General features: G+C 33.0%; 1 pseudogene; it reads left to right on the forward strand.

Moving 5' to 3' along the window:
- Positions 1 to 15,327, forward strand: part of LOC110028919 — a 21,681-nt pseudogene extending 6,354 nt beyond the window's left edge.
- Positions 15,328 to 16,758: the final 1,431 nt, after the last annotated feature.

The raw sequence follows: 16,758 nt of genomic DNA on the forward strand, positions 1-16,758 counted from the left end.
CACCTTGATACAAGGCCTCAAGATGCTCTTCCCCTCTCTAGCTCTCTAGCTATTCTCTCCTCCTTTGTGGTAGCTTAAGATCTCTTCCCTTTGCTCTCCTAAGCCTTACATCCTTAAGATTTCTTCCCTTGCTCTCCTAAGTCTCACACCCTCTCTATTTATAGAAGCAAGAGAGGAGTAGGTGGGAGGTAGGTGAGCGGTAGGTGAGCGGTAGGTGAGATGTGGTAGGGGAGCGGGACCACATTACAAAAGTGCCCTTTTATCTTAGTTCATTAATTGGGGGTCAAAATAACAGACACATATCCCATAAATAGAGTCCCCATAAAAATTCACAAATTTCAAACCTATTTAGCAGTCTCAAGGTCATGTTTTTTTACCAATTTGTTCTTCTTCACTTTAGACTCCAAAATATTTTGGTGCGGGACATTTGTTGCAAACACTGCCCCAACTCGTAGCAAACTTGATCCCCATTCAATCAAGTGCATCTTTCTTAGATATTCTGCCACTCAAAAGTGTTATCAGTGCCTCAATCTTATCACAAATAAACTCTTCGTGAGTGCCGATGTTTTTTTCTTTTAAAATATTTCCTGTTTTCTCCAACATTATCTCAAGTGAGCATGAGCTAGATTTTTTGGACACTGCTCCTTTCCTGACTCCGTTGGATATGCCACCTACTCCTCCAACCACTGTTTACAAGGAACCATCTGTCCCACTGGATCCACCATCTACCAAACCAACTTCTCCTTCACCCACTCTCCATGTCTATACTCGACACATCAAACCCTCGGTTAAGACCCATCCCAATACCCCAACTATTGTGCTCGTTGCATCTTTGCAAGACTTGAAATCTGCCTCGACCGACATCCCCAACACTACTCTTGGGAGATTACTTCTGCTCCGAACGAGGAGGTGAGTTCTACTATTGAGGTACGCAATTATGCTTGCTCTCTTTATTCTATGGCAAAATATGTCTCATTCCACAGCTTGTTGCTGACTTATAAAGCATTTGCCACTTTCTTGACGAATTGTCTTCTATCCATTATCGAGATAACATTGGGGGACCCTTTCTGAAAGGTTACAGTAATGGATGAGATGAATGTCTTTTGGCAAAATCATACGTGGGATATTGTTGTTCTTTCTTGAGGAAAGAAAATAGTTCGTTGTAGGTAGATCTTCAAACCAAATTTAAGTCTGATGGAACCTTTGAATGTAACAAAGCATGCTTGGCAGCCAAATACTACTCACAAACCTATGGAATTTATTATGAGGTGAAGTTTCCTCCATTTGCTAAACTGAACACCATTCCGGTTCTGCTATCTCTTGCTATGAGTTTGGACTGGTCATTTCTCCAACTGGATGTCAAGAATGTCTACCTTAACGATAATTTTACAAAGGTGTACATGTCTCTATCTCCAGGCTTTAACTCAACTTTTTCCTAGGGACAAGTGTATCGATTGCGGAAGTTTCTCTATGGACTGAATTATCAGGTAACATTTTTAGTCCATGTTGATGATATTGTCATCACAGGATCTAATACTCAATTGATGTCTCAATTACAAGAGCGTCTTCAGGGTTCTTTTCATATGAAAGATTTGGGGTCTATAACTTATTTTTTAGGTTTTGAGGTTCACTTCTCCCATTGGTATTTTTCCTTATCAGAATAATTGTACTATTGAACTCATTGCTTTGGCTGGTCTTCAAAAGGGTCGTCCTGTTGATATACCTTTGGAAGTGTATGTTAAATATCAACGAAATGATGGAGACTTTCTATATGATTCATCTTTGTATCGATAACTTGTTGTGGGTCTCAATAATCTGACTATTACACGTCCTGATATTTCTTTTGTTGTGCAACAAGTTAGTCAATTTCTGCAGACACCTAAACATCTTCATTTAGCTGCAGTTCTACGTATTGTTAGGTATTTGAAAAGTACGATGATTGGGCTGGTTTTTCTGATACACGTCGATCTATTACTACTCGGTGTAGTTTCTCAGCAACTCTTTAATTTCTTTGACTTGTAAGAAACACAATTGAGTGTTTATATCTTCTATTGAGTATGAATACCGTGTTATGTCCTCTGCTTGTTCTGAGATCATTTGGCTTCAGGGTTTGTTGGCTGAGCTTGATTTTCCTCGACTTGAGTCTACTTCTCTTTATGCAGATAATACTAGTGCTATTCGGATTACTGTTAATCTTGTTTTTCATGAGCACACGAAATACATTGAAATTGACTGTCATTCTATTCGAGAAGCTTATGCTAATGATGTTATTTCGCTTCCTCATATCTCTTCAAATGTTTAAACAACTGATATATTTACTAAGACTCTTTCTAGACAACATCATCAGTTTCTTGTTAGCAAATTGATGCTTTTTGATCAGTCAACATCAATTTGAGGATCAGTCAACATCAATTCAATTTGAGGGGGCATATCAGACAGCATAATTAGGAGTTTCCTATAATTAGGTGTTTTATTATTTAAATTGTTTCCAATTTCTCTCTCTTGATTTACCTCTTGTATTAATTGTACATATTCTTTCCCTGAATAGATTGTACAAAATTATTATTTATTGGAATGTAAGCAAAGGAAAAAAAGGCATTAAGCCGATCTCCTGAAAAGTTGTTATGAAGCAATCCCCTCGGGCCTAGTTTGATAAGTTCACACAGGCGGTTGTTGGCCATGGGTTCTCTCAGGCCCATCAGATCATATTCTCTTCTTTTGACATTTTTTTAGTGGCCAAATTGTCATTCTTATGGTTTATGTCGACAATATTGTGCTCACATGTAATGATCTGTCAGCTTTGGATTCTCTTGAAGACATCCTTGTGCATTCTTTAAAATGAAAGACTTGGGTTCTCTCTAGTACTTCTTAGGCATGAAAGTTACTCTGTCCTCTTGGGGTATTTGCCTTTTTCAGTGCAATTATGTGATGGACCTTTTGACAGACATTAACCTTCTACTTTGCAAACTAGTGGTTGTTCCAATGAACCCCAGTGAGAAATTGGTTGATGTTTCTAATGTTGTTTCTATGAACAAGACATATTACCAACACCTTATGGGAAAACTCATTTATCTCGCCCATATACACCCCAATAGTTGCCACACGGTAGGTATTGTAAGTCATTTCATGCATGACTTTTATGAGTACCATCTCACAATTGTCCATCGCATCCTCTATTACTTAAAATGCACAACGAGCTCAAGTTTGTTATTCTCACGCCACATTTCTCATTCTATTGCAATTTTTACTGACACTGATTGGGTTGGGTTTGTCTATGATCAACGATCAATCTCAGGGTATTGCTCATTCGTGTTGGGAAATCTTGTCACATGAAAACAAGAAACAGTCGGTGGTTACTTGAAGCAGTGCAGAAGTCGAGTTTCGTTCCATGTCCTTGGGAATCTATGAAACACTTTGGTTTGCATCATGCTCTGCGAATTACGTTTGTCAATCTCTACTCCTCTATTATTATTTTGTGTTAATAAAACCACCATTAGCATTGCTCATAATCCTATCTAGCCTGGTCGCACTAAACATGTAGAGATTGATTGTTAGTTCATCAAGGAGAAACTGGATTTGGGTGAGATTTGTGTTCTATTTGTCTCATTTAGTGGTCAACTCACATATATCCTCACAAAGAACCTTCCTCGGTCGTTGTTTGACGACTTCATATCCAAGTTAAATATGATTGACATCTATGCTTTCAGTTAAAGAGGAGTATTAGAAGTTATTTCTATTTATTTTGTTGTTTTTAATGTTATCTTTTTTAATATGTATTTCCTATTTTATGTTTTGCCTTTTTATCATTTGGTGTTATTAGGAAAGATTTGGGTATTATCGCTTTCCTTGTATCATATATTTATATCACTTTTGCTGCTCAATAATATTATTATGCTCCATTCCCAATTTCTACAATAACTATGAATAGAAATTCTGTCATTGGCCTAAACATATTCATAAAAATTTACGGCATAAATCCTTAGAGAACACCTTATTTGCAAAGCTTCTTCCTTAGGGCATGATGATGAAATAGTTAGTTTTGGGCCAAAATATAATTATAAATAGACGGCTTTGTCTATGCTTAAATCATTGAAATTTTAGGCGAAGTTTGTTGAGCATGAGTTTAGAGGGATATTTAGAGTGCTAGGGGATAAAGAGAGAGGTAGAAGAATAAGAAAAAGAAGAGAAGGGAGAGTGAGGAAAAAGAAAATGCTTTAAATTACCAGTAATTTCTTGGAAAACTCGGGAAAAAGCTAATAGAATAGGTTGAATAGATATCGTCTCCCATTCCACAATAAATGGAGCTTATCTTATTAAGTTTTGGTAGGGAGATAAACGCATGGAGAAAGAAAATTTTGACAAATTTGTAGAAAAAAAATATAGAAGGTTAAGGGAATCTTACTAATATTTTTCTTGCTCAAAACAAGCTTCATTTAATTTTATTTTTGTAGGTGACCATGCCTTCTGAATATTGAATTATGTATTTTATGATATTCCTAAGTTATATATAATTTTGTCTCAGCTTATGTTTATTTTATGTTATGTAGATGATTTTGATCGTTAGGAAGTTCCTTATGAGATATTACATGTTTGGAAATATTTTTAACATGTACTGGTTTGCATGCCAAATCAATGGGATTTTGATCTTTGATTGAATTCATGAGTATTTTCCTTTGTGATTGATATATGTCAGATCATGTATAGCTCAAAATTGGATAGAAAATAAGTCCGATCCATAATATTGGCTCATGGATAGGCTCATTTGGTTTGATTTGCGCTCCATCCAAGCAAGAGTTTGATTCAAATTTTGAATGACTTTTAAGCTATAAGCTAAATTTTCAGTATCCTAGTCTATAACTAATTCGTGTTTCCCTTTTTTATGTTCTTAATGCCCTAATAAACTAAGCATTTCTTGTTTCATTTTTACTCGCTTCAGGTGTGGGTTTGGCCTCTTGATGTTTGGATTTGGTTCGAAGAAAGTCTTGTTTGAAGATTTTGCTTCTGCAGCATTAACTGATTATGATGTGGTTGTCATCAATGGTTTATCTTCCCTCAATTAACATTATGCAGGTAGTTTTTTCAATAGGTGGAAATGATATCAGATTTGATTGTCTTTTATATATAACCTTTTGTCTCATGCCTTTTGCCTGCTTATGCTTGCTTTGTTAGTTTATATTCTAAGTCTCCCACAAGCATGTTGAACTTCAACATCATGTTCTGAACAAACTAAGAAGCTTTTTTTTTTTGTTTACAAATTATGGAATATTAGTGTTCCAATTCCCTTGAAAATAATAAATACGCATGGGTTGCAATTTGTTTTTTGAATTCTAGAACTCCATTAATTGATGTGTGATCTCGACTTTCTATATAAATGTTTATTGCGATGTATGCGATTATATGCTTAATTTCCTTAGTAATAATTCTTAATTTGCAATGGTGTCAAAAACTTGATCCCAAACAAGCCAGATAAATTTTTTACTATGAAACAAATAAGAATAAATTTATAATATTTAAATATGGGATACTACGCAAGTATACGTATCATTATCAAGTAATATATGATTTTTTGATTAAGCCCCGAATATCGAACCTACAGGGAAAACTTGACAATATGAACTCTACAAAACAAGAGAAATTAGATAACAAAATTCTACCTAGCAAAATAGTCTTAGTTAAACTAGAGATACTATAATAGGAATGAAAATTTGATTTTTTTGTAATTTTTTTTTATAATTAAAAATAAAGTAAATAATTAACTAACTTATCTAAATATTTGCAAGATGAAGACAATATAAATAGAATATATTTTTCCTTATCATGAATCAGTAACAAGTATAAAAAAATTGTTGTGGAAACATTCTAATTGTGTTGTGCCAAATATGAGCAATAATATTCTTTACCTTTACTAGAGATACTATAAAGAACATTAACTAATTAATAGTTTGAATAGTTTTGAAGACCTCTTCTCCCTCCACCTGGGGGCTAATATCTCGTATCAAAACCTAAAATAATAAATCAAATTAGGGGCTTTAGTCTGTCACGTAAAGTCTTCTAATTCTACACTCTTGAAAGTTTATCTCTCTATTTATTTGCACTCAACCCCATGAACTACATTCTCATCTATGAAATCAAATTTAATTCTTACTATTTATTGACTGAGACAATACCATCTCAGATCTTACATGTTCTCACAACAGGTATTAACATCTTAATTGGTCAAATCAAGAAGTAAATGAAGTACAACGTTTCAAATCATCACAACTTCTAAAAGTCTAATACTTCACACAACTTTCTTTCAATACTTAATCACTTATCATTTTAAGGAAAAAAAATAAAGAAAACTACTCAGAATTCATGGAGAAAACACAATCACACTTGAGTTTAAAAGTAGAAATCATACACACAAACAAGAAATCTAAATTAAAAACTAAATGTAGTCACAAAGATAAACACTTATCTCAAATCCTCTCTACCAAATGTTTTGAAGTTTTTTTGAATTCTCTTCCTAAGAAGTTTTTGAAAAACACTTAAATAACTTTCATTAAAGCACAATATCTCAAAAAATAGGTATAAAAATGTGTACAAAAATATTATATATTTTAGGTGTATCAATGTGCTAAGTTAATACAATACATTTTGAATCTATTGCGTGGATATGTTTTATGAAACAATTTTATAAAGTAATATTTATGCATTTTAGATTCGAGTAATTTATAAATAGATTTGCTGCACCTTTTTTTATTAGCAACTATACTTTGCATGATGGTCCTAACTCATTTAAACAAATTGTTATTTTAATTCAAAAGGACTTGCAGCCCTTGTAAAGAATATATTTTTTTTATTGTACTTTTAGTCAAGTAAATTAATTTATTATCGTTGTTAGTCTTATTCTTAATATATTGGGTTAGTTTTATATTATCTTCTTCTCAGCTGATTTATTTCAGTGCTACATGAAGTGTTATCTAATTTGCTCATTTTTTTAGAGGTTTTTTAGACGTTATGTTTGTTTTATTCATTTTTATTTTTAATTTCGTTGTATAATGTTTATGTCCTTGCCCTTTGGAATAGAGTTCAGCTTCATTATATATATTCCATAACAATTTATCAATTTTCGTCGTATTATCTGTGCTAAGTGGCTTCCACAGTCTCTCTAACAATTTATCGTTTTCTTCTACATTCATCTTAAAATTTTCATCTTTGTCACAATCATCTAGTTCATAAATGATCTTTTTTTTGTCCAACACTTAAATGCATTGTCAGTTTAATTATTGTTTTGTATAATTAGCCTTTTATCGATTTCACAACCTCTTATAGCCGCCCAAAATTTTCTTGCATTCATATTCTTATTTTTCTTAAATGAATCCAAGGTACTTGAAACTAGTACACATTAGTATCTCTTGATTTTCTAAAAATATATAATTAACTGCATATATTTTGGATGAGCCAAAGGTTGATGATGATAGTTAAGTAATAATTATTGATTTCATGTCCACTAAAATGGTATAATATATTCATGTTTATTTAAATATTTTCTCAATTATCTAAATTTTCACATAGTTTCAAAGAAAGTAGATTTAATTGAACCATCATTTCCTGACGAACATCATGGTTTCTCACTTTAAAATTTATTGTTATCATCATCATAACCAATAGAAAAGTCTACCAATCTTATTCTTTACCTTTGATGCAATAAATATGCTTTTAGGATCCCTTTGATCACTTCACAACTATTTTGAGTTGTTGTTTCATTATACATATTTCTGTTGAAGTTGCGGACTCAAGCATATAAGAAAAGAAGTTCAAGCAATTTTTACCAGGAGAAAGTATCTTCATTACAATTGAAGTATTTGAGCTTAAGAGCTCAGTGATAGAAGTAGGGTTGTAATTCAGTTGATTCAAACTGAGCATATTAGATTTGGCTCGGCCTTGTTATAAGTTTTTCAAATTTGATTTGAGCTTCACTTGATTTTTCACATACATTTTGCTTATTTGGAACTATCTATGATCAAGTTTGGCTTCTATTTGGTTCTCTTAATTAATCATATGGGTACTTCGATGAATTAATAAATAAGCTAATAAATGAACAAGTGTTAAATTAACTCACATGAACTTGTCGTGTAAAAAAATAATTTTATAGGTTTAAATGAAATTTGGAATTAGTTTTTAGCTATTTGAAATTATTTTTAAAATATTAATCAAACAAGACAATGAATAATTTGTGATCAAACTTTATTCTAATAGTACAACATAAATAAATACTAACATGCTTGCTCATTAATATAGAAAAATAAAAAGAGATGATTGGAGCAAATAATTTTGAAGCAAACATAAACATTCCAATCAAACAAGAATTATGGTCATGAATAAATTTTGTAGTCATAAGTTATAACTCACACTTCACAAAAAAATAAATGAACATTAGCAAACTTTGAAATTGTGAATCCAAGGCTTTCAATTGTCGTGGTGGGTGGATAAGAATGTATTGAAAGACCTCAAGGTAAGTGGGAGAATTTTATGTGGAGTTTAGGTTAAGAGAAGCAAGTCAACCAAGAGCTTTGGGCAAACTAGCCATAAGACCATCCTAAGGATTTTACTTTTAAGACTGTGATTTGGAGGGGGTTTAGGGCATGGATCCTCTGGAGGGTTATAAGGAATGTTTTTGAGATATGAACTCGAGTTTTGGTAGAAATTTTGTAAAATAATTTGAAATGCATTACATCTTGCTACGTATATATAAATAATGAAAGGAAATCAATATTAATCCCTCCAAAAAAGAAAAAGTGAAAAGATAATATCTAATAAAGGAAATACATTTAATGAAATATATCCTGAAAAAAGGAAATAAATTTCTTCCTAATGCTGATTGACACTTTCCAGTACTCCCCCTCTAGCTGGATTTTATATTTTATACAAGCCAAGCTTGGATTTCAATTCATTATGATTGATTCTTGGTAATGCTTTGGTGAGTATATTAACTGGCTGAAGTTGTGTAGGAACATAATTGAGCTAAACAATTCATATGTTTACCTTTTATTCGATGAAATGTGTCAATTTTGATGTGTTTTGCTCTCATTTTGTACAAAATTTTTGGATATATTAATAGCTATTTGGCTATCACTAAACATTTTAAATGTGTCTTTTATCTCAACCATCATTTCTTGAATTTACATCCCCTCACATATTACTAAAGCAAGAGCACAATATTCAAATTATGTGCTATTCTAAGAGACAACTTGCTTTATTGCCTCTCCACATGATGAGATTGTCCCAGATGTATGATTAATATTCAATTGTTCATTTTCTATCAGTCACCTCTCCTGCACAGCTATCATATGTGTATATATCAAACTTGCAATTTTTAGGTCTTTTGAAGAGAAAACGATATTAAAGTGTCATCTTCAAGTATCTAAGGATTTTGTTCCCTGCTTCCTAAGGCTCTTCATTCGGATTCTTTATGTACTCTCTTACTTTACAAAGTATGTGATATTAGGTTTTGTGTGTGATAGATAAGGTAGTGTACTCACAAGTCTTTGATATCTTCATTTCTCAACTAAATTATTTTCTTTGCTAATGTTCAACATTTTATTGGAATTCATAGGCGTGTCTACAAGTTTACACCCAAGTATGTCAGTTTCACTCTATAAGTTAAGATATACTTCCTTAGGGATATGAATGTTCCCTTCTCAGATCAAGCCACCTCCATTCCCATAAAATATCATAGTTTCTAGAGATCTTTGATACCAACTTTTGTTGCAAGTATTCTTTTTAATATGATAATTTCCTCTGAATCATCACATGCCAAGATAATATCATCTATGTATACTATGGGAATAACAATTTTACCTCTATTATTGGATTTAACAAATAGTGAATGATCAACTTGACACTGGTCATATCTTTTTGTAATCACATTATTTAGCAAATCTATCAAACCACAAGTATAAGGAGATTGCTTCAAGCTATATAAGAACTTCAACTTGAAAACCAATCTATTTCTGACCTATCCAAACCGAAAGGTATAGTCGTGTGGACATCATCAGTGTCTCCATTCAAGAAGACATTTTTGACATTTTGTTGCAATAAAGTCCAATCTTTGTTTACTGTCAGAAAGAGCAAAACACAAACATTATTGAGCTTGGCAAAAGATGCAAATGTTTTTTGATAGTCAATCCCATGGCTACCAATCTAGCTTTAAACCTTTCTACACTTCCATTTCTTCTGTATTTAATCATGAATATCAATTTGTAACATACATGATTTTTTCCATGTGCAACTTTAAAAGTGTCCATGTGTTATTATTTTTTAGAGCTTGCATTTCTTCCTCAATTGGTTGTTTCCATGTTGGAACCTTGAGAGCCCGTTAATAGAGTTGAGAATCTACGTATTATCAAAATTTATTACAATAACCCCGTAAGATGGTAACAACTCATAAGCTATGTATCTTTCGATTGGATGATCAATGCACCTTCGATCATGACATAAGGAATCCATACCATGATGACTATCGTATGTAAGAGGGCTTGGTTCTGGTTCTTGTCAGTTTCTGTTTTACATGATGCCCTCTATATGCTGATTGGTTTTTTCTTATGATATATACAGAAGTTTCTGATCGCTGGAGTCAACTAGAGGTAAAGTAGAGATAACTGGGGTAGTTTCAATGGCAGAGTTTGGTTCTTCAAGTGGAATTAGTTGAGTGGCAGGATTTGGCTTAGTTGTTTGAGTGACTGGATTTGATTCAATTGGAGTATCTTGGAGATAGTCCCAAATTTGATATTCCCTCGAGCTCTCCTTATTTTCAGATTTGGAAAAGTATGATTGATTCTTAAAGATGTAGACATTCATGGAGTTGTATATTTTTTCTAGTAATTAGAGTAGCATTTGTATTCTTTTTGGTTTGAGTAATTGAGGAAGATGCATTTGAGAGATTTGAGATTAAGTTTGGTATGGTGTTGTTGGTGGATGTGAACAAAGGCGAAACAACTAAACTTTCAATAATAAGTCGAAAGAAAAAGAGCGGATATGTGAATAGAACTCGAGGAGAACATTATGAGGAATTTAAATTCTTAGGTCATGACTAGGCACTCTATTGAAAAGATATTTGACTGTGAGTACGACTTCCCTTCAAAATGTTTAGAAACATGATTAAAGATCATAATGACATAGATTACTTCATGTAAATATTTGTTCTTTTTCTTAGCGATCCCATTTTATTGAGTATCAAGAGAAGAACTTATATGGATGATACCATGCTTAGAAGATAAGAACCAATAATGGAATTAAAATATTTCTTAGCATTATCAATTTTTAGGACTTGAATTTTACATTGAAATTGAGTGAGGACCATGGAGTGAAAGTATTAAAATATGGTGACAGTTTTAAATTTTTTTTCGTAAAGAATTTCCAAGTTGTTCTAATATGATCATCTATGAATGATAGAAAGCACTGTGCCCGTTTTATATTTTTTAGTTGAGAGGGTCACCAGATATCATTGTGAATTACAACAAAAGGATGTGAGGGCTTGCCTTGTAGTTTAGAATATGCATGTGTGATATGTTTTGCAAGTTAGTATATTTCACATTGATAGAAATTAGATTTTTTATTGATAAACAGATATGGATGACCAAGACGACAATGTCTTAACATGACTTGACTTTCAACTAAAGCATATATGAAATTAGAAACCAGAGTAATAAATTTTGAACTAGACTTTAGAAATACAACTTGGCGGATGAACTTGTCTATCAATGAGATTATTTTCTTTGAGCAGATATAGACTACCATGCATCTTAATATTGCCAATCACTTTTTTCGGAATTCATTGTCTGAAAGTCACAAATATTAGAATCAAATTTAGTCATGCATTTTATGTCGAAAGTTAGTTTGTTGATTGAGAGTAAATTGCAGCCTAATTTTGGAACATAAAGAATAGAGCAAATGTGAAGATCTTTTGTCAATTTGATTGATCTAGTTCCTGCTATCGGAGAGAATGAACTGTTAGTCATTCAAAATGCAAAGTGATTGGTGCAGTTTTGTAATTTTTTTAAGATATTGATATCTTCCATGATATGATCTAAGACTCTGTAGTCAACTATCAAAGGTTTTGGTTTATTGCTTTGAATGATAAGAGCATGTCGTAAGATAGCTTGACGTGTGCCAATAGACTCGTCAGTTTCTTGGTAGAGGATTGTGGTTTTTTTGTTTAGTAATTTTTCTATAAGTCATCACAACATTTCCAGAAAAAAATCTCATGCATGTTTAGTTGCAACCATGTTAGAGTGTTGAAATATTGAGTGACATTAAATTCCCCTTATCGTAGATTGTAACCTTGTCTTAATCTTAAAAAACTCTGAGAAGTTTTTCAGTGTTAGAGTAGGTCTCACGTGTAGTCTCCCATATCTTTAGTTGTCCAATAGAGCGAGGAGTTCTCTCCCTCATTCCTGGTCATGAAATTTATTAACCATGACATCAACAAGTGACCATCAATTTTTTCAAGCCCAATATTTAGAAACAGTCGTTTATGGAGCCAAAACTTCACCTATAAGATGTCCATCTTCTCCCCAGACATACATAAATACAAACTGTGACCATTAGAAACATTTTGGCCATGTTAATTTATGTTAGTGAGTAGGTGGGATGAGTATCAAATATGATAGGTATTAAAGATGTTGACTCGAATCTAAAGGTGAATACTGAGGAAGAAGATTGCAAGGCCATTCCGTGTTTGACCATGATAATGTTGTGAAGCCCGAATCCAGAAGACCTGCTGCTCGAGCGAATGTGAAAGTAGTTCCTTTAATTCGACTGTTCCATAGGAAAACAAATGAGAACTAGAGAAAGGAGGTCACTTAATTCAACTACTTGACTGGAGGAGTGAAAATGAACAGAAGAGGGAGATTTGTAGCTCTCTGTTTCCACGAATTCGACAAAATGAATAGATCTCAGGAGTGGTATAGACCTCTCCTTTAGTAAATCCACAAGGACTGTGATCTGATTTGCCAGAATTGCTCGATAGATGATTGTGATATGGTCGAGCAGAAGAGACAAACTTCTATGATTCAATCTGTTAAAATTGCTCGACAGAGAACTACGATCCGGTCGAGCGAGAGGGTCGAACAACGAGGCATTGTGATTTCGTGCGTTCGTGAGGAGACGATGCAAGGACCCTAGCTCCTATGTATACGGGAGAAGGCTACGATTAATGTTTTTAATGTTTGAACATTTGATTTGAGAATACTACACGAGCCAATTGCATATCTATGCTAAAATTCTAGATTGCTTCAAGAAATATTCTTGCCTTTTAAAACTCTACAGAAATCTCATTTTTAAATTTTAAATTGAAAATATTAGAATTATACACTTTCTAAAATGGGCTGCTTTATTATTGGTCATGGTCGTAAGTCACGCATCTTAGTCCATTCCTTCATCCTATATAGTCTGGAGTTGCAAGATTGAGCTCTCATTGAGCCAATTTGATATTTTCTATAATAATTGGAGTTGACAAGACTAAGCACCCACCGAGCTAGTCTAATCTTGCTCCTCACGAGAATTGGAGTGATGAATAATGCTTTTAATAATATTTAAGTAATAATAATCTTTGATGACCTTGTTGGATGCATATCTCAATCAGAAGGGTTTATTTTCCAAATTAAGCTTAAAAGAACATATAAATAAACTTAATTAATTTATATTATGATCCTCTGTAAGCAGAGTAGAATCACCAAAGTTCAAAATTATCAAAAACTTTGATGATGGCTACGTTAAATGTGAATCTCAATCGAACAGGTTTTTGTTTAGAAAAGTTTAAATTTCAAATCATAAAATTAAAAAAAATATATTTTAACAAAATTTTTATCTCTAAAAAGTGAAGAATTCACACTCCTCACAATTATTTATCGAGAGTGACAAATCTAATATTGACTTAGAGCTCATAAAGAACAAATGTCATATCAATTATACTATTAAATTTAAACTTAAAACAAGTTTGTACTAGTGAGGATGTGACTTGAGTCATCTGTCGGTGCGGTATTGTTGTTAAATGACACCACTAAGAAACGATTAAAACTAGATGACTATGAAAGGGTGGTTTGCCGCTAAATGACATTATTATATGACAACCACGACTAGCTCGTATGTTCGACAATGAAATTCTGACCCTTTTGAGTTATGAATTATAAGATGTATTTGATATGACATAAATCATCTGTAAGTTAAGGTCGACTTCGATTAGTATTATTAGACAGACATCCACCCTAGGTCTATATTCTTGGACAAAGTAACTCATGGCAATTGATAAGAATCATTTTATCAGACTGTGTTGAGTACATTTTTGACTAAGCAGGCCAGAGACCATGACAACTCGGGATGATAGAACTATGAGATCTCAATGAAGTTCGTCATTTTTTCCCTATTATCCGCTCTAAGCTAAAAGTGATAATTTTTTTAAAATTTTAAATCATAAATTGTTGCTATTATATACTAATTTTGAATACTTAGCGTCTAATGACTAGCCTTAATTGAAAGTGCTCTACCGTTATCGAGATGGTTAATTAACCATCGGAGCTTCCGCCTACGAGAAACATCGAACCCTAGATCCTAAAGTCATCGCAAAATGAGAGCGAAATCTCTTTGTATCTTATCTACAGTCTCATCTGACTTCTAAAAATTTGACCTAGAATCTTACCGGAAACTCTCACGTTACTTGTTCTTTTTTGTAGGAAACGGAGCATTCAAATTTTCAGACTCGGCATTGGGCTGAATTTGAACTCTGAATCAAATGCATTGTCTCATTTACAACGCAATATGGAAATTGCTCTTCATGCAACAGCTGAAATTTTCTTCAGTTTTCATTTTCACGTCATTTTTTAGTTGTCTTAAATGAATGCCCCCTTGTAGGTCATGGTTACCATTTCTGAACTAAGCAGGCGAAAGGCTTCAACAGGAAACAGGCAAAGAACCCAACAGCAATTTAACACATATTCGATAGATGATCTGTTAACATTTCTTAATGAAGGAGCAGTGGATGTGAAAGATTCATTTGTAGGTCTTGTAATTCACAGTATAGATGGACCTGCCTTGAGGGATTCAGAATCGCAGCAATATCTTGCGCGCTTGGCATGCTGTTTTAATGTCTGTGTCATCGCTTCTATTGACCACGTCAATGCACCTTTGTGTAGGTTTTCCTCTGTTGAAACTCGTCCTTTTTCCTTGCACGTAACATGGCCAATAATGACTCCTTTGGCTTCCATTTAACATATATTTCTGAACAAAATTTGAACACCCATCGGAAAGGTTTTTTTTTTTTTTTTGTGTAACCATTTGTCTGTAATACTTGGCACCAAACATGTCGCCTATTTTGCTGTGTTTTGAGTTTTTTCTTATGTGGTTTACTGAAGTTAAGCCTTTCGTTCATGACATCTAAAAGCAATTTTTTAGAGATTATGAATGATTAAATTAATTTAATAGTATTACTGCTAATGAAGTGCGCTTTATCATTAAAGTAGTAATAGCTGCAGGTTCATGCTTTGTTAATTTATGCTGAACGTCTACAAAAATATATACTTATAATTTCAGGGGCTGTTTGTTCGTTGCTATGTTGGGTATACTGTGAAAGGAAAGCAGGACTTTTGAAAATCGTAGTATTTGGTCAAGAGTATTTTGCCTATACTGTAGAAGTATGGCTCGACTTCTGACAATTGTAGTATTTTGTCGGAGGAAATAATTAGTGTAAAATTTGAAAGCATTTAGAATTCTCTCTCTAGTTCTATTTTAATGGATTTGAAATTCAGTTGATTTGTGGGAATTTCAAATACGTCCTTCAATTAAGGGTTAGCCATAATCTCTTGTTGCCTGCTGCTGGACGCCGCTACCATACGTCGTTAGCCGCTGCTAGTTTGCAACTGCACTTGCATTGTTATCATCCAAACATAAACAACATATAAATTCATGCATTTGTAGTTTGTTGATGTAAACAATTATTTTACTTTTTAGTTCACTACATTTATTTTTTTACTATATATATTTTTATTGCATTCTTTTTTCTGCAAAACAAAAAATTTCTCAACCAATTCCTTGCAGATGACAAGAATCTGAGTTAATTTTCTGCAACTGCATTCATCTTAAAGCAATATGATGGCTTCATAATATATCGTTTCAATGTTCATTTGTTTTTGAATAATTAAAACTTGTGATATATACATGCATACCATTCAGTTCTTATGTATTAGCATATGTAACACCTAAGCTTAGGATTTGGAGTTTTGTTTTTTTTTTTTTTAATTTGGGATTTTATTTCAATTTGGGATTTTATTTTTAGGGATTTTATTTTTATATTGTTTTGGATTTTGTTATTTTAGGTTTTGTTAATCCTTCTGATGCACGTCAAAGTGTGCCTTCTGCTTTAAGTGTAATTATTAAGCAGAATAACACTTTAATCCAACTTCTAAAAGTCTCTGATAGACTCATTAATATAGAAGATAAGTTGAAGCAAATTCAACAGAAGTGCCTGAAAGTGAAAAATCTGTTGAAACTTCGATCTCTGCTCTACAAAAACAGCTTGAATATCTTTCTTTGGGTGAACCTTCAAAACCAATTAAACCCACGCGTCCTAAAGACCAATTATTTGTTTATCAGAATCCTAGAACTATTTTTCTAAAGGAAAAACAAAAATACCTTTAAGATGACCTCTACTTCTAGAAATTCATCCTTTCGTACCTCCACAACACTTCTTCCTAATCCTTCAGTATGAAACACAAACCCCAC

This window comes from Phalaenopsis equestris, unplaced genomic scaffold, assembly GCF_001263595.1.
Source record: "Phalaenopsis equestris unplaced genomic scaffold, ASM126359v1 Scaffold000540, whole genome shotgun sequence".
Lineage (NCBI taxonomy): Eukaryota > Viridiplantae > Streptophyta > Magnoliopsida > Asparagales > Orchidaceae > Phalaenopsis > Phalaenopsis equestris.